The sequence below is a fragment of the Talpa occidentalis genome, unplaced genomic scaffold (assembly GCF_014898055.3).
Source record: "Talpa occidentalis isolate TD23 unplaced genomic scaffold, MPIMG_talOcc4v2.1, whole genome shotgun sequence".
Lineage (NCBI taxonomy): Eukaryota > Metazoa > Chordata > Mammalia > Eulipotyphla > Talpidae > Talpa > Talpa occidentalis.
This window is the reverse complement of record NW_026555331.1, coordinates 65969262-65991205: the sequence shown is the minus strand read 5'-3', so window position 1 is coordinate 65991205 and position 21944 is coordinate 65969262. Positions and strand designations below refer to the sequence as shown.

Here is a 21944-nt window from a genome sequence, read left to right as displayed (position 1 = left end):
GCACTGATAATTACCAGGTTATATAATCTGTCTTTTTAGTGGTAGAAATAATTAATTTTTGATTTTGGCAAATTCAGTGATTGTAGTACAAAATTGCTGACTATTCACTAAAATCTTGGTCTATTCCTGCAGACTTGAGGAATTTAATTTCATTGAGAAGGAGAAAACAAGAACTTGCTTTCCCTGAACATTTTGATCAGTGGATTGAGAATTTTACAAACTTGTAAGATTGTCCATACTTTCTGGAAACAGATTACTCTGAGCTTTGGACAACTCAGCCTCTTTGATTATAAAATGAAGATAGAAATAATTTTCATTTGAAGAAGTGCTTTTTTTATGGAATGTTTTAATTCATTTACCCTCCCAATGTGAATGAAAATCCAAGGTCTTTATAAAGGGATAGTTTATATACACACATTGAACAAGCACAATGTCAAATTTGCTAACATTCATCTTTCAGTCTGTCTTTATGCCAGTCAATGTTTCTCAAGTCTGAAACACATATCCATGTCATTTACTTTTTTTTTTTAAGGACTGAACAGAGTTGGAATTCTTGAGGATGAAAAAGCAGAGTGGAATGCGGGAGACAGAAAATTAAGAAATAAACTCTGTCTTCCAGAAATTCCAAGTAATGCTGAAGCTCGATACTCAGGTTTTTGAATCACTTCTTCCTTAAAAGTTATACTGTCAGGGCAATGTTGAAGGTAGAGAAGAAAATTCTGAGGCATGCCTAAAATATGGGAACAGTATATAGTTCCCTATATAATGAATTCCTATGCATATTTTAATAAATCCTTTTGGATGTTGAAAACAAAAGCCAAGTTTACAGTTACACAGAAATAGAAAATAAAAATTCAACCTTGTAATTTTATTGAGTAGATTGTGGGAAAATATATTTTATTTATTAATTTAAAAATAATTAAAAAATTAAATGAGGCACATGTTTACATGAAGAGCAAATTTTCAGATAATCTTGCAATATAAACTAAGAGTTGTGGGAAGATTCTGTCTTTGTTTTGGTGGGCACTGTCAACATTTATAACTGTTCCTCTGCATATTAATTAATATGCTTGCGCACAGTTATATGTTTATCAGTTTTAGACGTTAACTTCCTGCTATAATAGTTAAGCATTTCCTGTGCTCCTTCATTAACCGAATATAACTAAATCCTATTTCCATTTCTTTTATTGTCACTGCCTTTAAAAGTACTAGATTGCACACCTTTTTCATGTGCATCACAAAGGCGTGAAGTCTTTAGCAAAGGAAGAGGATATTGATACTCCTTCATTTCCAGAGGCACACATCTGCCGCGAAGGTGGAGTTTTTTACGAATTTATTTGGGGTCGGGGGACAGCTGGTGGGTAGAAGATGGAATAATGATGCGCGTTATAGAAAAGTATCCATTTTCATAACATTTCGATCAATCCCAGGCAATCAGGACTGTGTCCTGCCACGCTGTGACTTCTAATTCACTCACTGCTTACAGTCATGAAGAAAGAGAAGTAGTCTTCCTAAAACTATAGGGAAAAAAAAAAAAAAAGTAAAAGGGCACACCCTAAACTCAGTGATCGGTTACCTCTGCTCACACCCCTCTACCCCAAGGTGTCCTTAAGGATCCCGGGGGGGGGGGGGGGGTCGGAGCTATTCCTTCCCGCTGGACGTCGGGGAGCAGAAGAGGCACTGAAAGCCCAAGACGCAAGTTCTTTTCACCAGAATCTGCACATCCAATGCACTTAATTCATGGGTACTTTTTATTAGACTCTGCAATCACTTTAACTTAGAAGCTAAGGATCATAGGTTTGATGTAAGGCAAAAAAAAAAAAAAAAAAAAAATGCCGGGGTGTGTGTCAAGGAGAACATCGCCAGCGCGGCCCCAGGACGCCGGGACTGCGCTGTCGCGCGCTGGCTCCAGGGCGTTTCGAGCCCTTAGCTTTGCGACCTGGTTCCCGCCCCAGTAAGCACCGCCTGAAACGAAGAGGACTCCCAGGTTAGAACAGGGCTTCTCTTTTGTACTTGTTCGGGAGTCAAAACTTCAGAAAATTCAGACGTGACATTGTGGCCCGACGCCTCCGAGGGGAGGGCCTTGGAGCATTATTTTCTGCCGTGGAGAGAATAAAAGAGTAGCCACCCGATGCGTTTTTTGCGAAGGGCAGCGAGTGGCGCTGCTCGGCGCACATCTCTGCGGCTCGAGTGGAGCCGAGCGGCGGGAGCAGGGGTTCTCTAGGGAGCGGCGTGCGGGGCGGCCCCGCGGCCCAGGGGTCCCGCGGTGTCTCTGGACTTGGCGAGGACTTGGGCGCGCGGCGGGCTGGTGTGGCCGGGGCCGCCGGGGAAGGATTTGGGCGGGAGAGATGGAAGCAGCCAGCAGGGTTTTTCCCTCCTTCGCTCCCACCCCTCCCCCCCGCGTCCGGGGAGGCTGCGTGTCCGGCTGGGGGCTCAGGGCAGGGCCCGAGGGCCTAGAACAGCCCGGAAACGGGGTATGGCAGTGGCGCCCAGAGCCAGACTCGAACGCGTGCCCGCGTTGATGGCCGGCGGGGCTCACTGCCCATGGACCGATTCGCTGAGCTCCCTCCCGGACAAGAAGGTGAAGGGCGAGGCAGTGGGCAGCTGGGGACGCTGGCCTGGGCCTTGGGTCGAACCGAGGGTTTGTGCCGCGTCCGGCCCAAAGTTTGGCTAAGGCCGGACGCCAACCACCAGCGATGGACCCCGGGCCCGGCAGGACGCGTGCAGCTGTGCCGGACGCCAGGGGAGGCGGAGCGCAGCGGGGTGGGGGAGAGTGGAGGGAATCGTAGAGATCCGGTGGTGTAGGAGGAGACCCGGGTCTCGGGCTTCCAAGCTGGTGGCCCAGTGGTTCTATGTCTCAGAACTCGCTGGTGTTGTGAGTTTTATCTGACAAACAATTGGCAGACGTAGAATCTTCTTGGGGGTGGGAAACGAAATTCGAAAAGTTCAAGATCAAATTGATAACAATCTCCAGGTATAACTGGTAACATGAAACTTCGCGGTCTTGAGAAAGATTTTTAAGTTGTTTAATCAGGGAAAGTTCTCTAAAAAAGAAAACTCCATTGCTCTTACTCCAAACTTGAAAGAGCTAATTCCTTCTTTATCTCTCGAAAAGAAATTGAGAAACTTACTATATGTAAAACTGCTTACCCTTAATGGAACTGGAAAACATGCAACCGTACATAAAAGGGGAGGGGGCAAAGTTTTACAATTTCGAATTAGACAGCTTGCAGTCTTGAGTTTTTTTGATGCTTAAGTTTTTTTGTTCGAAAAGACTCAAGTTACGAAGTTTTGAGCTCATTCCCCTATTGAAGTTAAGAGGAAGAGGTTTTTTTTTTTTAAAGAAGAAATAAAATGACCAGACTTTATTTTTGTTTCTCTTCTAAGTAGTTTTTTGGTCTTCTAAGTAGGTCCATTAAAAAATTTCAATTACCTATTTTTCATAAGAATTTCAGCACAGGAGAGAAATCTAAGTTATTTCAGAGTTAAAGACTCCTCACAATATCCTGTTTTTTTCCTTGTACACATTTTCTCTGCATTTACAATCATAGATATGTTGTAGGATTTTTTTCCTCCCTCTCCTCTCTTCTTCCACTAATGGGATGGCATTTTTCTTGACATTCTGAAACTTGCTTTTTCAGCTAACTCTATATTTGACATTCCTGTATTCCTGGTAGAGAACCTGTGTGTACCTGGTTGGTGGTCCTCTCCACTTGCGCGTGAGATCAGACCCACTTCTCCGATCCAACTCAGTGTATATTTGGATCTTGACTTGTTCCTTTCACGTGCAGAGTCCTATGCCTCCTTCGCATTCAGGCAAAAACTAAGTTTGTGCACATGAAGGAGAGTACCTTACAAGTGCACATAAAATACAGGGGACGTAGTGTGGAATACATTTCCCTGAGGGAAAAGAAAAAAAAGGGACGGAAACTGCACGCCCTTAGGGCAATCTTTTGCTGTCTGATTCATCCTGTATCAGATCTCAGGGGTGCTGGCAGCCAAAGGATGGACAGAAAACTCTGCTGGCGATACTCATTACAGGAGATTGGCCCGAAACTTTCTGCCTTCCTGGGGCAGGTGTTGATCTGCCAGGAGGCCTCCTTGCGCTTCCCGGACATTAATATCACCAGGCGGAGATGGCGTGCCAAGTCAAGATGGTGAAATCGGCCTCCCGACTCAATCATTGTCTGATAAGTCTGTAGTGTTCCTGTTCTGGCATATGGTTAATAAAAAAACCCACCAAAGTAACGCGGTCTCTGCTTTGCGGGCTTGGGTTGGTTTAGGAGATAGCCACAACTGTGAGCTGGGAAGCGACTCGTCTCCCCGAGAGGCGGGCTGCCGTGGAGGAGCGACCTTTCTGGTAGAGGCGCTGCACTGGACCCTGCAGGACCAGCCTCCCTCCCCCCACCCCCGCCCCAAAGAAAACAAACAAAAAACTCTTCTGACCTTACAGTCGCAGGCGGCCTCCTGGCCTTGGACGGTCTGAGCCGGTCTTCCTCGGCTTGCCCCGCATATGGGCGGCCACTACCGCGATTGCTAGGGGCTGGGGAGCAACAAGGTAGGCAGTTTTCAGTTGCCCACACTCAATTCGCCCCCACGAGACTGCGAGGAGCGGATTCGGTCTTCTTCGCCTTGCCGCTGCCCGGGGAGTGTCTGGTTGCAGGCCCAGTGGAGCCCGGTTTCGACCCGGAACCCCCAGGTTCTGGAATGCTGAGGCTCCTGGCGCCCCCCAGCGCCCTGCACATGTACTATGATTGCGCGTGGGCTCGCGGGTGTGGCAGATTGTGGCAGACTGCGGCCGGCTGGCCTGGCTTTCAGAGGCCACCGGAAAAAAAACCATATGCGTGCGGGTTCGGGCAATTGTGATCCCTTCTGGTGGCAACAACGCGGACCAGAGTCATCCTGCCCCCGACCCCCCAGCTCCTGGGGACAGTTCAAGGGCAGATCCTGTTTTGAAACCCTAGACTCTTGTCTTCTGAGTCCGTTGTCAATTTACAGTATATTATTGCGACTGTCACAAATATCAACCTTTACTATTGCTCTCAGAAGATTCCAGTAAGAACAACGCTTAACATTGTTAATATCTCAAAAGAGAAATGCAAGATGTGCTCTGCTTAAACCCATGTACCGTCTTTGCCCATGTTTTAAACGCATGCTCAGCTGCTCCAGTGTGAAAATAGAGATGGGACTGCAGGATTCTTTCAAAGCTGGACCCTTAGGAACAGTGAGGAAGACAGACAGGAGGCCTAGGGAGCGTCGGTGCTATTTTGGCTTAGGATTTAATGGCGGACGTGAGATCTGGAGAGTTTTAGGGTTGGAAGAAAAGGGAGGGAGAGACAGGGAAGGTAGGAGGATGCATCAGAGGGGTTTTTGGAGATGGTGGGTCCGGTGAGGCTGGAGTGGAGGGTGTGGCCCGGGTGGAGCTGCTGAAGGGGGTAAAGCTGAAGGGCATAGGAGCTGTGCAGTTGGGGGATGTGAGATGGATCCTCCACGTGGATATTGAGATTCCCCAAAGCTGGGGGGTAGGGGGAGGAAGACTGTAACCTTCTCTGTGTATATTTTACAAGACACTCCAGTGGGACTAAATTTAAATGAATGATTTGTAAAATAAAGAAGGAGTATTTAGAAGAGAAAACAAGGGACATGTCCATTCAAATGCAAGGTAGAGCACTGGTGAAGTAGGAAAATCCCATTCAGATTGGAAGCTATTGAGGAAGACCTGGCAGAAATTCTTAGTGATGAAATAAATTTTTACACATCTTTCTGGAAATCTGGAGATATATTTTTTCTTTTTTAGTTTAGAGTCCAGATAGTCTTCTGGTAGCAGCAACACTCAAGGTTAATCAAGAAGGGACTTTCTTATCAACTTTGTAAATAATGGTAGGGTTTATAGATAAGTGTTATTAGCAATGCACTGCTTCAGAGAATTTCCTGCTTGGATTATTTGGTTTTCATCACTAGGTGCTAAATTTTAAAAATCATTACAGAAAAGGCAATTTCCCCCCTCCACTCAGTCATCTCAATATTGACACCTTGAGGCAAAGGGACATTCACCTGGCTTTAACTAGGCTTCTGCTCAGCTTGGTTGGCTGACTTCTCATACTTGGCCTTCCTCTTCCCTCCCCTAAAAACTAGAGAATTTTTTTTAAAGATTTATTTATTTATGCATACAAGAGCTGGGGTGCAGACCAGAGGGGGGGGCGCTGAGAGGATTCATCAGAGACATAATGGGGAGCAGATCTAGCAACATACACTGCTGAGGGGAGCAGGGAGGCAGGAGAGGTCTGCTGCGCCCTGTGGGCCAACTCCCTGGCTGGAGATAGAACTCCTGCTACAGTGGCTGCAGATAGCGTCATAGTGCTGAGACTTAACCCCTTGCACCACCAGGGAGGCCGGCCGAAAACTAGAGAATCTTTTATCATAATATTGAGCAATATTCATCAGGTTTCCTATTCAATAGGCACAAGGATGCTCTTTGTCAAGAAGGACACAACCTGGGTAAGCTGTGGTTTTCTCAGAATTTCCCATTAGCAAGGAGAGCTTTGTATGGACATGGAAATGTGGGTGTTGGAGGTCTCCCAGAATCCTCCTTCTCCAGAGAAGTATAATGTAACTCTAGAGACCTGCAAGACGCACAGTCTGTGGCCAGAAGACTTAAACCTTCAAAGACAAAAGCCATGTTGCAAAATTGCATGAATACCTGAGCACCCTCAAACCTCTGTAGTGGGTGCTTGTGTGAGAGCAGGAGTCAGTTCTCTTGCAGAGTTTATTACTGGTGGCTGAGACATCCATGTTTGCAAAGGAAGGGAGACCTTCCTCTTCCCAAGTGGGCTCTGTATCCTGTTTCACTAATACCACTCAGGGGAATCAAAAAAGGGGAAGGTCAAGTTCTTGGCTTTCCCCCAGCTGTCCCCTGGGTTGTATCTCTTGGGTTTGTTGTTCACAGATAGGCCCTAAGACTAGGGGCACACAGACTCTTTTTCCCTAGGAGTGGGTCTCTAGATCCTTCTATATATAGTGAGGTCCCCCACACACTCTCTCATTACTCATTTAGCTTGGCCCAGGTTGAAAGCATGAACAATCTCTTCCAGGCACTCCCTGTTTTCACTTCCCTCAGACCAGAGGGCCCCTCCTCTGGTCTGACCCATGGGGGTCAACATCCTTTCTAGCTGATCCGCCCCACTTCCTCACTCAGGTCGAGCTGGAGTCTGTTTTTTTTAGTTCAAGGGTTCCTGGAGAAGTGTTTTTTCTGCTCCCCCCACCTCCATTATCACTTCAAACCTATTACATATAGGGTCTTAGGTTATTGGAGATTCAAAAGCAGAACGATCAGTTTGAATTGTAGGAAGAAACTTTGTGGGTAAAAGTGGGAGTTGAATAACACACCAATGAAAATGGGCAAAAGGGGGCCATTGAAAGTGGGGAAAGACACAGGAGCATTTTATATTCAAGGTGCAGTTGGAGAGACTAGCCCTAGTTAGTTCGGAGAGGGCCTCTGAGGGCCCTCTTTGTACAATGTGCTGCACTGGGTGTGAGCTGAACACCCAGGATAGACCTGGATTAAAATTCCAGAGAGACCACCTGAGGTCTGGAACCTCAGGCAGTCCCTCAACTACTCAGAACGTCTATTTCCTCATCTGTAAATCTATAACTACCTTCCGCCACTGCAAGGATTAGAAATACTTTCCAGTGCTTGGCATTAGGAGGAAATATGTGTTTCCTTCTGTTCCACCAAGCCAGCTCTGTACCTAGCATTGCAGCCTGAGTCTACTTAGAGTAACCAGTTCCCTGAGCAGTCAGAAGTCACTGGGGGAAAATGCTAATGGTTTGTGTTTCACTCCAAATAAGACTTTAACTATAATCTCTTAAATCTTCCTATCTTGTTCATTAGTGAACTCTGGGGAAGATTTTATTGCTTTCTAGTTACTTTTAGTTGTTAAAATCTAACTCATTTTATTTATTTATTTGGAAAATGAAGAATGTATAGGTCAATGCACTGTAAATCCTCAATCTTAGTTTAAATCTTATCCCCTCAGTCTCCTCCCTGAAGGCTTAGCCAGGACCCTATCTACTAGTCCTGGAGGAGGAGGGGGGGAATCTAGTCTCAGATAGCCCTTCTCCCCTCCCTCTTTAAGGCTGACTCCTGCTGTGTGTGTTGGGGGTGTGGAGGTGTGGTGAAAGGAGAGGGAAAGGGAAAAGTGTCTTTGTATTTAACTGACTACTATTAAAGTTTTCTCTTTGGTGCTTCTCTGGAAATCATTTACTGACTTAAAATCCCTATTACGGAAGGCTGCATTCATGGGCCACAGTGAATGCCTCAGGGTACTACAGCTCTGGCTTTGCCATGTGGCACGGTTTTCATTTGATTCTGGGGCAATTCACGCATCCATGGAGGTGGTGAGATTACGCTGGGCTGTCTCCTGTTGCCCCCTGAAGATCAAGTCTGAGTCTTAGCTAGATGACAAACCAAGGACCAGAATTCAATATATCTTTATTGTATCCCTTGCAACCTCTGTCTTCTTCTTTTTTTAAAGATTTATTTATTTATTTATTTATTTATTTATTTATTTATACAAGGGTACAGGCCAGATTCGCGGAAGGGTGAGAGGATTCACCAGAGCCAGAGCAGGCAACAGAACAGGCAAACTGATGAAATACACTGCTGAGGGGAGCAGCGGGCACAACAGGAGAGGTCTGCCACGCCATGTGGGATCCTCGTGTGCCTGCCGGGATGAACCAGCACTGCAGAGGCTGTGGACAGCTTCATAGCGCCTGCACCACCAGGGGAGGCCCTCTTCTTTTTTTAATATTTCATTTAGAAGTGTATGTAAGATCTTCAAAATTATGTATTATAATAGCATACATCAGATCACATGTACTTGATCACTTACTGATATCATAAGTAGTAAAATCCTTTTTGCAGTTAAATCCTTTGGGCACTTTTGTTTAGTACTACAGAACAGTATTTGTTGTGGTTCTTCGTTAAAACCCAACTCTAAATGGCCTAATAAAAAGAGGGAGACTTGGGCCTCCCTCGTGATGCAAGGGGTTAAGTCTCAGCATTATCAAGCTATCGAAAGCCACTATAGCACAAGTTAGATCCCTGGCCAGGAGCTACCCACATGGTGCAGCAGACCTCTCCTGAATATCCCTCTGCTCCCCTCAGCAGTGTGTTTCAGTCAATCCACCTTTTCTGCTTCCCACTCTGTCTCTGGTGAATCCTCTCACCTCCACCCTATACCTCTGGCCTACATCCCAGCTCTTGTATGCATAAAATATATCTTAAAAAAAAAAAGAGGGAAACTTATTGATTATGTAATGAAGTCATAAAAAGTGCAAGTAGACTTTTTTCTCTTTTCTCACTTGGCAATTGAAGCTTGGCAATTGGCAATGTCACTTGGCAATTGAAGCTTCCTTTTTTCAGATGGTGAATCTCTATGAAATCGGATCCCCTGAGAGCCTGTACAGCATTACCACCAGACTGGACAGGTAGTCTCACTAGTTCAGTTAGGAAGATTCAGGGAAAGTCATATGTGTCAATTGCTGTGACTAAGGTGACTGTGTATCATGTTAGGCTGAGCATGAATTGTCAGGAGTAGCTATTTTGTTTTTAGAAAATTTGGGGAAGGAGTGTCCAGTACTAATTAATATTCACTGTACAGATCCACTTTATTCTTTAAAATGCTTCGTTGTATTCTATTTCAGGGTCATATCATTCCTTATTTGCCTAATCTCTTTTTTTTTTTAAGAATTATTTATTTATACAAGAACTGAGGTACAGTCAGAGGCGTGGGAGGGTGAGAGGATTCACCAGAGACAGAGCAGAGAGCAGAACAGGCAGATGGACCAAAGACACTGCTGAGGGGAGTAGCGGGCAAGACAGGAGAGGTCTGCCGTGCCATGTGGTTTTCTCCCTTGCTGTCTGGGAATTGAACCCAACTCGCTGCACCACTAGGGAGGCCAAATCTCTTTTGATAGATAGTAATGTTTTCACCAGTTCTTTGCTATTGTATACAATATCTCTAATAACATTCTTTTATTTTTAGGAACATCTGTAAAATTTTTTTATGGCAAAAAAGTTTATATTTAGAATTAGCCAGTGAGATTCACTTTAGATGGTCACAGTTTGTTGGCAACATCCAGAGTCCTCATAGTCTGGAGCCAGTGGAACATACACTATCTTCCATGAGGTCAGATCAGGGTGTTGACCTTGACCAGGTCAATGTCATAGAGTTTCTTCACAACCTGTTTGATGTGGTGTTTATTGGTTTTGACATCCACAGTGAACATGAGTGTGTTGTCTTCTGTATTCTTCATGGCTGACTCAATGGCTGGAGGAACTTGATGGCACAGTGGCCAAGCTTGTTTCTCCTGGGGTCTCATTGCAAGGTTATTTTGGTTGCCTTCAAACCACAGTGTCTCAGGCCATTGAAAGGTGAATGATATTCACATTTTTCCCTCTCCTCATCCTCTTAATGGTCCTCTGACTCCTTCTCTTTTTTGTGGTGCTGGATGCCTTTCAGCACCGCTTTCTTGACCTTCAAAACTTTTGCTTTGTCTTTTATTTTGGGAGGGACAGGGGCTTCCTTCTTAGATTTTGATGCCATCTTTGTGGAAAGAATTTCTCCATGTATTTTTATAAGATAAAATCCTAGAAGTAGAATAGTATGCATATTTGAAAATTTGGAAGATATTGTAAATTGTTTTCTAACTATCTCTTACCCGGGGTAAAAGTCAGTGCTTGCTTTTCTACACTCCCACCAACATGAGTATATTAGTTAGCTTGTGCTGCATAACAAATTATCCTCAAACCTATTGGCTTAAAACAACCATTTATTTGTGCTCTATTCCACATAGCAACAATTTAGGCAGTGCTGAGGTGGGATGGCTCTTCTATGCTCCACATGGTATTCCAGTTTGGCTCTCAGCTGGAGGTCACTGGTCTCACTCATGTGTTTGGCAGAGGCTGGCTGTTAGCAGGGGTGATGGAGATCATGTGATCATTTGAATTCACCAGCTGGCATGCTACTGACCAAAGGATTCCCAAAAGCAAAAAGGCAGCAAGTTCCACTGTGTGAGTACTTTTCAAGGCTGTATTTTGGTAATACTGCTAATGTCCCTTTAGCCAAAGTAAGTCATATGGCCAACTTCAGCATGAAGAGGTAGAAAAGTAAACACCTTATCATGGGAGAAAAGGCAAAATATTTTAGTTATCATATATGCATATATTTAATATACATAAATAGTACTTTTGCATAGAATTCTATAAATGTATAATAAAATATATACAGTTATATATGTAAATACATAATCATACAAATTACTTTCTCTAAATTATTTTTTAATTCCTACCAATACCTTCAATCTTGATTTCTTTATAGTAAATTTTAGTATGGCAAATTATTTTTTTAAAGATTTGTTTATTTATGCATACAAGAACCGGGGTACAGGCCAGAGGTGTGGAGGGTGAGAGGATTCACTAGACACAGAGTAGGGAATAGAACAGACAGACTGACTGAAATACACTGCTGAGGGGAGCAGCGGGCAAGTCAGGAGAGGTCTGTTGCATCCTGTGGGTAGCTCCCTGGCTGGGGATCAAACTCATGCTGTAGTGGCTGTGGAAAGCTTCATAGGTTGCATCTTAGTCTCTTGTGCTCTTGCGAGGCCCAGTATGGCAAAATTATTATTATTCTTATTTGAATATTCTTACTCTTGTCTATTATTCTTCTGAGTAAAGTTAAAAATCATTTTTGTCTAGTTAAAAAATAATTGGACTTAAAATTGAGCTTATAGTACATTTTTATATCTTATTGTTAGAAAGATTTTTATTTTTATAATGCATTTCCATCAAGTATTGCACAAATTAATCTATAGTTTCAGTATAATCCCTAGTAGAATTCCAGCTGTTTTCTTATATTGCAGAAATTAGTCATTTGATCCTAAAATTCATATGGAAATGCAATAATCCCCCAGTTTCCAAAACTATCTTGAAAAAGAAAAACTGGAGCAATCGCATTTCCTACTTCAAAACTTACTAGGAAGCTATAGTCCAGAATAGACTTCAAATTAGTGGAATAGAATTAAAAGCCCAGAAATGAACCTGTATGTCTACTGTAAACTTATTTCTTTTATTTTAAAGATTTATTTATTTATTTCTGCAAGCACTGGGTATAGTCAGAAGCGCGGGAGGGTGAGAGAATTCATCAGAGCCAGAGCAGGGAGCAGAACAGGCAGAAGGACCGAAGTACACTGCTGAGGGGAGCAGCAGGCACCAGGAGAGGTCTGCACGCCATGTGGGACCCTTGCCCGGCGGCCGGGGATCAAACTGGTGCTGCAGAGGCTGCTGGCAGCTTCGCAACCCAGTGCTCAACCACTGCGCCACTGGGGAGGCCCAATGTCAACTTATTTTTGACAAGAGGGTCAAGACTGCTCAATGAGGAAATATTAATCACTTCAAGAAATGGTATTGGGACATGAGAATATCTATACATTGAAGAATGAAATTATACCCTTACCTCACACCATATGCAAAAATTAACTCAAAATGGATAAAAGATCTAAATCCAAGGATGAAAACTACAAAACTCAGAAGAAAATATAGGTATAAATCTGTAAGTCTTTGGAATGGAAATGGTTTCTTAGATTTGACATAAAAAAACAAACAAAAGAAGGAAAAAATAAATTGTACTTCATCTAAATTAAAAATTTGTGCATCAAAAGACACCTTTGTGAAAGTGAAAATGTAAGCTGGGACAAAATATTTGCAAATTGTGTTTCTGACAAATGTTTTGTATGAAGGCTATATCAAGGAACTCTACAATTCAACAATAAAAAGACAGGCAGCTTAGTTTAAAAGTAAGCAACGGACCTAAAGAGATATTTGAGTATCTGAGAAAACATATGTTCTTTTTATGGTAGTCTTTTTATGGTATCAAAATAATGCTAGTTTCATAAAACTAATTAGGAAGACTTTTCTTTTATTATTTGGAAGTTATTGTATAAAATTGGTGCTGATTTTCCTTTAGTTATTTGTAGCATTTGTTATAAAACCATCTGTGCTTGGAAATTTTGGGGGGGGGAAGTTTTTAATTGCAATTATATTTAATTGGTTAATAAAATTCCTTAACTGTTATAAGACTATTCAAACAATCTGCTTCATCTGGGGTGGTAGGTTGTGTTTTTAAAGGAAGTGGTCCATTTTATCTAAATTCACAAATTTATGTGTATAAGATTATAGTATTTCCTTAGCCTTTTGATATATGCAAGGTCTGTAGTGATATCTCCTGTTTTGTTTCTGATGTTACTAATTTCTGTCTTTTTTCTTTCTTTGTTAGTTTTGCTAGAGGCTGTTGATTTTATTGATCTTTTCAAAGAACCAGCTCTTTGCTTAATTGATTTTCTCCATTGTTTTTCTGGTTTCAATTTCTTTGATTTCTTACTTTTCTCCAGTTGGTAGGGCCTTATTTTTTTCTAGAGTCAATTCTGCTTTCAAGAATTTTTCTTTGTCTTAATTATGATGTGTGTTGACTGGAATTTCTTTGAGTTTATCTTGTTTGAGTTTTGTTCAACTTCTTTATAGATTTATGTTCATGACAAAATTGGGATGTTTTCATTTACTGATTCTGGGTTATTTTTCAGCCCTGTAGTTTTTCTCTTCTGTTTCTGAGACTTTGCTTACCTGAATGTTAGTTCTAATGCTATTGTCCCACAGGTCCCTGCAACTATTCATTCTATTTTCTTAGTTTGGTTTCTCCCCGGTATTCATGTTGGGTAACTTCTTTTCTTTTTAAAGATTTATTTATTTATGCATACAAGAACTGGGGTACAGGCCAGAGGTGTGGAGGGTGAGAGGATTCACCAGAGACAGAGTGGGGAACAGAACAGGCAGACTGGCTGAAATACACTGCTGAGAGGAGGAGCAGGCAAGACTGGAGAGGTCTGATGTGCCATGTGGGTGGCTCCCTAGCCAGCTGGGGTTCGAACTGGTGCTGCAGAGACTTTGGATAGCTTCAAGTGCTGTGCTTAACCCCTTGTGCCACCGCGGAGGTTCAAGGGTAACTTCTATTATCTATTTTACAGTTCTTGATTCTTTCCTCCATCCCTTCCAGTCTTCTATTGATCATTTTCTGGCTTTGTTTTGTTATTATATCATTTAATTCAAAATCTCCCTTTGATTCTTTCTATCTCCTGTTTCTTTGCTGCAACATTGTAATACTTTTCTGGGATATTATATATATTTTTGTGTTTCAAGCATGTTTTCACATCCAAGGAATAGAATAAAGTTCCTTGTAGTGTAACAACTGATTCATATGACAAATACCTGTAGAACACTTTCTACATGCCAGGCACTATTCTAGGTACTGTTCAACAATGACACATACAATTAGTGAAATATTTTTACCATGGCTATTTTAAAATCCATCATATAATTATAGCATCTCTGTCATCTTGGTATTGGTACCTATTAATCTTTTTTCCTTCTTTTTCTTTTATTTTTGTGTAGAAGAACTGAGGTGTAGGCCAGTGGTGCAGTGGGTGAGGGGAGGAGTGAAGGACTCACCAGAAACAGAGTGTAGAGCAGAACAGGTATATTTACTGAAATACACTGCTGAGGGGAGCAGCAGGTGAGACAGGAGAGGTCTGCTGCTTCACATGTGGGTTATCTCCCTGGCTGGAGATCCAACACACCCATAAGGGTGGCCCCCTATTAGTTGTTTTTCTTTATTCAGTTTGAGATCTTCCTAGTTCTTGATATGATCATGAATTACTATGAATTGAAAACTGGACATTTTCATGTAATATTATATGACTATAGATTTTAAATAAACCTTCTATTTCAGCCAACTTTCTGTGATACTGATATGGCAAGAGAAAAGTACATGGCCCATCAACTGGAAGGATAAGAGAGTTTTGCCTACTCACATGTAACCCACTGAGAAACCTCACTACTCTTGAGTAGTTGTGAAGGTTCTGACTCTTTTTTAAAATTTATTTTTTATTTTTATATTCCCCATACAATTGCACCCCCCTTGTTTTGACCCTAATCCATCCTTCCCCCTCCCCTCCCCCCATAGTGTGTCTCTGGTTTATAGTTGTTTGTTGATTTTGGTTTTTTCTTTCTTATAGTTATTCTTTTTCCTGGTCCCTTATTTAAGTTTTCTAGATTCCTGCTATGAGTGAGACCATCCGGTATTTTACTTTTCCTTTCTGGCTTTTTTCGCTGAGCATGATCCCTTCCAGCTCCATCCATGTTGCTGCAAATTGCATGAGTTTATCTTTTTTGATTACTGAGTAATATTCCATGGTGTATATGTACCACATCTTCTTGATCCAGTCATCTATTTTTGGCATTTGGTTGTTTCCAAAGCTTAGCTATTGTAAATGGTGCTGCTATAAACATAGGGGTGCAGGTGCTCTTTGGAATTAATGTTTCTGTGTCCTTTGGGTAAATAAACATACAAGTACTGGGGTATAGGCCAGAGATATAGGGGGTGAAGAGGATTCACCAGAGACAGAGTGGGGAACAGAACAGGCAGCCTGAAATACACTGCTGAGGGGAGCAGCGGGCAAGGCAGGAGAGGTCTGCTGTGCCATGTGGGTCACCTCCCTGCTCGGCTGGCCTGGGTGGGATCGAACTGGTGCTGCAGTGGCTGCAGATAGGCTTCATAGTGCTGTGCTTAACCCCTTGCACCACCATTGAGGCTCCAGTTCTGACTCTTTTATAGGACTCATCTGATATCACTCAATTATGAGAGGGGTTCCTTGTTACTGCTAAGTCAGGATGGAAGTCAGACAACACAAGATGTCTCTACTACCATTTTGGTTAGGAAAGCTTGCTACCATCTGCTAGGGAGGGAAGTCCTGGCTTCTTCCTTAGTCTTTTTTGACACCAGTAGAGTGTGGTTATCATGCTAGAGGAGAGGAGTATAGACACTCTCCTTTAATTTTGCTTATTGGATTTGGTGGGCCACCATTTTTTTTCTAAAGATTTATTTATTCATTCATACAAGAACTGGGTTACAGGTCAGATGTGTGGGAGGGTGAGAGTATTCACCAGAGATTGAACAGGGAACAGAACAGGCGGACAACTGAAAACACTGCTGAGGGGAGCAGCGGGTGAGACAGGAGAGGTCTGCCGTACCATGTGGGTATCTCGCTGGCCAGCCGGGCTCAAACACACACTGCAGAGGCTGCAAACAGCTTCACAGCACTGCGCTCAACCACTGAGCCACCAGGGGAGGCCCTTTCTGTGGTGTTTTGCTGGAGTCTAGACATTATTTTCTAAAAGTTTTATATCCTGCTAGTTTTCTCCATTCTTCATTATTTGGTTTTTGTTGTTTTTGTCTGTGCCCGTGGACATTTCCATGTTGTTGTCCTCTTCAACTTGAAGTCTGGGGTAGATGAGGCAAATAGAAAATGCTGGGAACCTATCACCACATTATGTCTCAGGCCCTAAGTTTCCAATCATTCTGTCTTCTTTCCACCTTTCAGAAACTTGTGTTTATCTCATATAAAATGTCCAATAATAAGATTATGTTTCTTTCCATATGCATGTACATGACACTTAGTTCTGACATCTACTCAGAAAGTTTGCCTCTCTATTATAGAAGCACAAACAGAGGGACAAAGTGGTTACAGAACTCATCTGAGAACTGATACCTAGTAAGCAGTGGAGCTGACATTCAAATCTAGAATGTATGCTTTTGTTTTTCCTTCATGGTTGAAGCCTAGCACTAGAATAGGGCCTGACAGGTAGCAAATGCTGATTGGTTTGTTGTGTGAATTGTTACACTATAGGGAATTTAATCTGTACCTTGGATTACATTTTCTTCCTCAGTTCATTACATCTTCATGCCCTTTCTCTTTCTATATTTTTCTAGTCTAATGTATTTGCATCATTTCCATGACATTTCTTTATATCTTGTTCAGGTTTAGATAACTACCGAGTTGTATTCTTTAGTTTGATATATTGCGAATGGTTTCTTTTACATGGTTCCTTTTCAATACTTCTAAAACCTGTCCATCTTCTCTATGAGCTACTCTGTGACAGCTATTTATTACATGTTCATCTTTACTTACGACATCTGAGGGCCTCCGAATGCACAGAGGCTTGGTGTTTGTCTTATATTTTGTTCACTCCAATTTGTCACAGGACTTTCCTACTCCTATGAAGGGGAACTTTGAGCTTCCAATAGTTCTTGGTCCAGTCCAGTATAAATCCTTGAAGAATGAATTTATATCAGAGAAAGTTGAAATCTGTTGTTTATTCTTCAGTTTTACCCAAGTCTTTTTTGGAAGCAATTTTTACTACCTATTACTTGAATTCCATGGTTTTAAATTAACACATAAATGATTAAATAAATTTATATTTAACCTGCATTTAAAAAATATTTATTTATTTATGTATACAAAAGCTGTGGTGCAGGCCAGAGGTGTAGGTGGCAGGGTACTGAGAGGATTCACCAGAGACATAGTGGGGAATAAAACAGGCAGATCCACTGAAATGCACTACTGAGGCGAGCAGCAGGTGAGACAGAGTGGTCTGCTGCGCCATATGGGTAGCTCCCTGGCAGGCTGGGGATCAAACTCATGCTGCGGACAGCTTCACAGTGCTGTGCTTAACCTCTTGCACCATCAGGGAGGTCCCCAATCAATATTTCTTTTTTTTTTTATTTTATAGAGGCATGTTTTATTTGTTTATTTGTTTTGTTTATACAAGCACTGGGTACAGTCAGAAGCGCAGGAGGGTGAGAGAATTCACCAGAGCCAGAGCAGGGAGCAGAGCAGGCAGAAGGACCGAAGTACACTGCAGAGGGGAGCAGCGGGCTGCAGGAGAGGTCTGCGCGCCATGTGGGACCCTCCTCTGGTGGCCGGGGAGCAGCCGGGGATCGAACCGGCGCCGCAGAGGCTGCGGGCAGCTTCGCAACCCAGCGCTCAACCGCTGCGCCACCGGGGAGGCCCCCAATCAATATTTCTTATCTGAAATTCAAGGTTATGTATTAAGCTGCCTATCTTGTATCTCAACATGGATATTTAATTTTCTCTGTATCAGTAACTAATTGTTCTGGTATCATTATTTGGATAGTCCATTATTTTCTCATTTTAACTTTTTAATGCAGCATTTTTAATATGTAAGTTTCTTTTTTTTACCTAACAGTGAATTTAAATATTTTTTCCATTAATATAGCTGTCCATTTTGCACACTATTACATGGCTCTAATTAGACTTCCCATGTTCTTTACAAAACTATGTTGGCTATTTTTGTTCCCTTCACATTCCATATGAATTTCAGGATTGGTTTGTCAAATTCTAAGCAAGATTAATTGTTTTCAACTTTGTTTAGGTATGAATTAACATGGAACAAACGCATCTACTTTAAATCTAACAGTAAACAAAGTGATTAATGTATGTATCTATGTTTCCAACACCTACCAAGTTCTCATCGCCCCAAGATTCCTGTCCCCCTTTATAGTCAATTCCCTTCCCAATCTTGTGTTCAAATAATCATTGACTGGCTTTAAGTCAAATAGAAGAAAATATCCCCCTAGATCTTACATATGTTAAATCCTATTAGATTTACGCTTTTATGCCTGATTCTTTGCTTAATATACTATTTTTTGAAATTCATCCATTTGTATGTATCAATTTTTTTCTGTTTTATTGCTGAGTAGTTAGTATTCCATCGCATAGATAAATAATTCAGTTATTCATTTATCAGTTGTTTATATCACTGGATTGCTTGTAGATTTGACAGTCACAAAGAAGCTTGCTATAAACAATCATAATCATGTGGATACATGCTTCTGTTTTTTTCTTAGATAAATACAGAGTTTAACTGTAAGGAAAGTATATATGTTTAACATTTTAAGAAAATGCTAAATATTCTCTAATATGTTTGTACCATTGCATACTCCCACCAAGCAAACAATGATTCCGGTTGGCTAAAATTCTCTTTAGCATTTGGTATTGTGGTTTTTTTAGTTTTAAACACTCTGATAGGTACAAAGTAGTATCTTCCGTTATCATGTGTATTTCTCTTGGTGACTAATGAGGTTGAACATTTTTTCTTTTGTTTATTTGCTCTTCATATATTTTTTTTTTTTTTTTTATAGAGGCATGTTTTATTTATTTATTTATTTGTTTGTTCATTTGTTTTGTTTATACATGCACTGGGTACAGTCAGAAGCGCGGGAGGGTGAGAGAATTCACCAGAGTCAGAGCGGGGAGCAGAACAGGCAGAAGGACCGAAGTACACTGCTGAGGGGAGCAGCGGGTGGCAGGAGAGGTCTGCGCACCATGTGGGACCCTCCTCCGGTGGCCGGGGAGCAGCCGGGAATCGAACCGGCGCCGCAGAGGCTGCGGGCAGCTTCGCAACCCAGCGCTCTACCGCTGCGCCACCGGGGAGGCCCTGCTCTTCATATATTTTTAAATGTGTTTGTTCATATCTATAAAATCATTTTTAATTAGGTTGTTTTGTTTACTTCTTATAATTAAGACTTTGTTTTGTATATTCTGGATACAAGTCTTTCCTCAAATACTTATGTTGTGTATATTTTTTCCTAGTTTGTGTCTTTTTTATTTCTTGATGGTGTCTGTTGAAGAGTTTAGTTTTTAATTTTGATGATGTGAACTTACCAAGCTTTTTTGTTGTTGTTATTTTTCTTTTTACTTGAGGTAACTTTAGTTTACAACACTCTGTGGGTTCCAGGTGTAAATGTTTCTCACCTCAGCAACTGTGTATTTCAAACCACATACATCACAAAAATCAGGTTTTTATTTGGATTTTTGAGTTTTATCTAAGAAATCTTTGTCTAACCAAAGCTCACAAATATTTTTTTCCTTCTGTTTTCTTTCAGAGATTTCATAACTTATGCTTTGTGTTTAGGTCTATGACTTATTTTGAGTTAATTTTTTATATGGATTAACGTTCATTATTTTACATATGGATATTCAGTTGTCCCAACTGCATTTGTTTAAAAATATGTCTTGGGCCTCCCCGGTGGTACAGCGGTTGAGCGCTGGGCTGCGAAGCTGCCCCCAGCCTCTCCTTTGCAGCACTGGTTCGATCCCCCGCCGGCGGCGAGGGTCCCACATGGTGCGCAGACCTCTCCTGCGGCCCGCTGCTCCCCCCCTCAGCAGTGTACTTTGTCAGTCTGCCTGCTCTGCTCTCCGCTCTGGCTCTGGTGAATTGTCTCACCCTCCCACGCTTCTGACTGTGCCCAGTGCTTGTATAAATAGATAAATAAATAAATCTTTTAAAAAAAATAAATAAAAATATGTCTTTTCTCCACTTACTTATATTATTGACATCTTTGTCAAAAATATCAGTAGGCAGTACTGTGAGTTTATTTTTGGACTTTCCCTTATATTCAAATGGATTGTAATGGACTAACTTCACTATTGTAGGACTATGGAATTATAACAAGTGTTGGAATTAGTTACTATGAGACCTTTAACTTTGTTCCATTTTATCAACAATTATATTGAATACTCTAGGTCTTTTTCTTCTTTCCTATAAATTGTAGCATATAGTTGGTCAATTTCATTGAGATTAAGTTAAATCTAAACAATCATGTGATGGTTAACTATGAGGATACATTCTGAGAAATGACTTGTTAGGTCATTTCATCATTGTGCAAACCATACGGAGTGTAATTGCACAAGCCTAGATAGTATAGTCTACCACACACCTTGATTATATGTGTACCACTATGCTATATGTGGTCCATCACTGACTAAAATGTCATTAAGTGATGATGGTAAATCAATTTGGGGAGAATTGACAGTATACTAATATTGAGCCATCCATCAATGAACATATTTCTCCATTTATTTGTCTTTGACTCTTCTCTCATACGTATTTTGTAATTTTAAGCACTTAAATATTGCACATACATTGTTAGGTTTACCCCCAAACATAAAAATACATACTATTTGATAAACATATCATATACTATATAATAATATGATTTTATAAATAATGTAATTTAATATATTTATATAAATATAATATGATAATAAATAAGTATATTTCCTGATTCTATTAAAGATTTCTGTATTTTAGATTTCACTTTCCAATTGTTCTAGCTTATAGAAATATATAGTTGCTTTAAAAAATTGATCTTGTGTCTTCTAACTTTGCTAACTCACCTATTAGTTCCAGCAGTTTTTTGTAGATTGCTTGATATTTTGTTCATAGACAATTATATAATCTGTGAATAAAGCCAGTTTTTTTTTTTTTTTCAAATTTGTGTGCCATTTCCTTCTTTTACTTGCCTTACTGTACTGGCTAGGACTTGTCATACAATTTTGAAAAGGAGAAGCACTTCAGAGTCTTTCTTCTCTCTCTTTGACATATTGAGAAGACATTTTGCAAGAGGGTAGACGGACATTTTGTGTATCTAAGATCTGTCTCCATTATACCACATCTGTAGAGGCAATCAATAATTTACTTTGAGAAAATAGTAGAAAGAATTGTGGTGATTTGGGAACTGAAGAGGAAAGCAACTCAAGTGTGATGACTCTTCACCCGGGAATCAAGCCCTAGTGATTTTGGTCCCTAATGATAGGTCCTAAACATGTCTTCAGGGCAGCTGGCCTCAGAGAAGGATGGCCATTTTTTAAAACTAAGGACTAGCGGCCTGGGCTAACCATGGTAAATATAGTAAGAAACTTTTGAAACAAGTGTGTTTTTGAGGAAATGGAGGCATACAGGGAAAGCATGTACCTTCAAATATCCCTTTCAGTCTGTTATGGAATTGGGCAAGTCAGACTGTTTTGAATAGAGGGAGAGCAGCATTTGATGACAGTGCTGGGTGACAGAGAAATGATGACCCCAGAGTGGGTTTGACACACCCCAAGTCTCTTGTCCAGTTGCCAATGGATAGCTGAGGGAACTTCTTTGGTATTGTATGAAATCCTGAAACTTCAGAATAAACTAAAAA

At 41.3% G+C, this 21944-nt stretch overlaps 1 protein-coding gene and 1 pseudogene across 1 annotated transcript in view; one reads left to right on the top strand and one right to left on the bottom strand.

The window, feature by feature from the left end:
- The first annotated feature begins 2555 nt into the window (after window positions 1–2555).
- LOC119241331 (oxygen-regulated protein 1) overlaps window positions 2556–21944 on the top strand; it is a 138374-nt gene continuing 118985 nt past the window's right edge. The window contains 1 exon segment of the mRNA XM_037506573.2: window positions 2556–2581. The gene's annotated coding sequence lies outside the window, so the exon portion shown is untranslated.
- LOC119249832 (60S ribosomal protein L23a-like) lies at window positions 10120–10607 on the bottom strand (annotated as a pseudogene).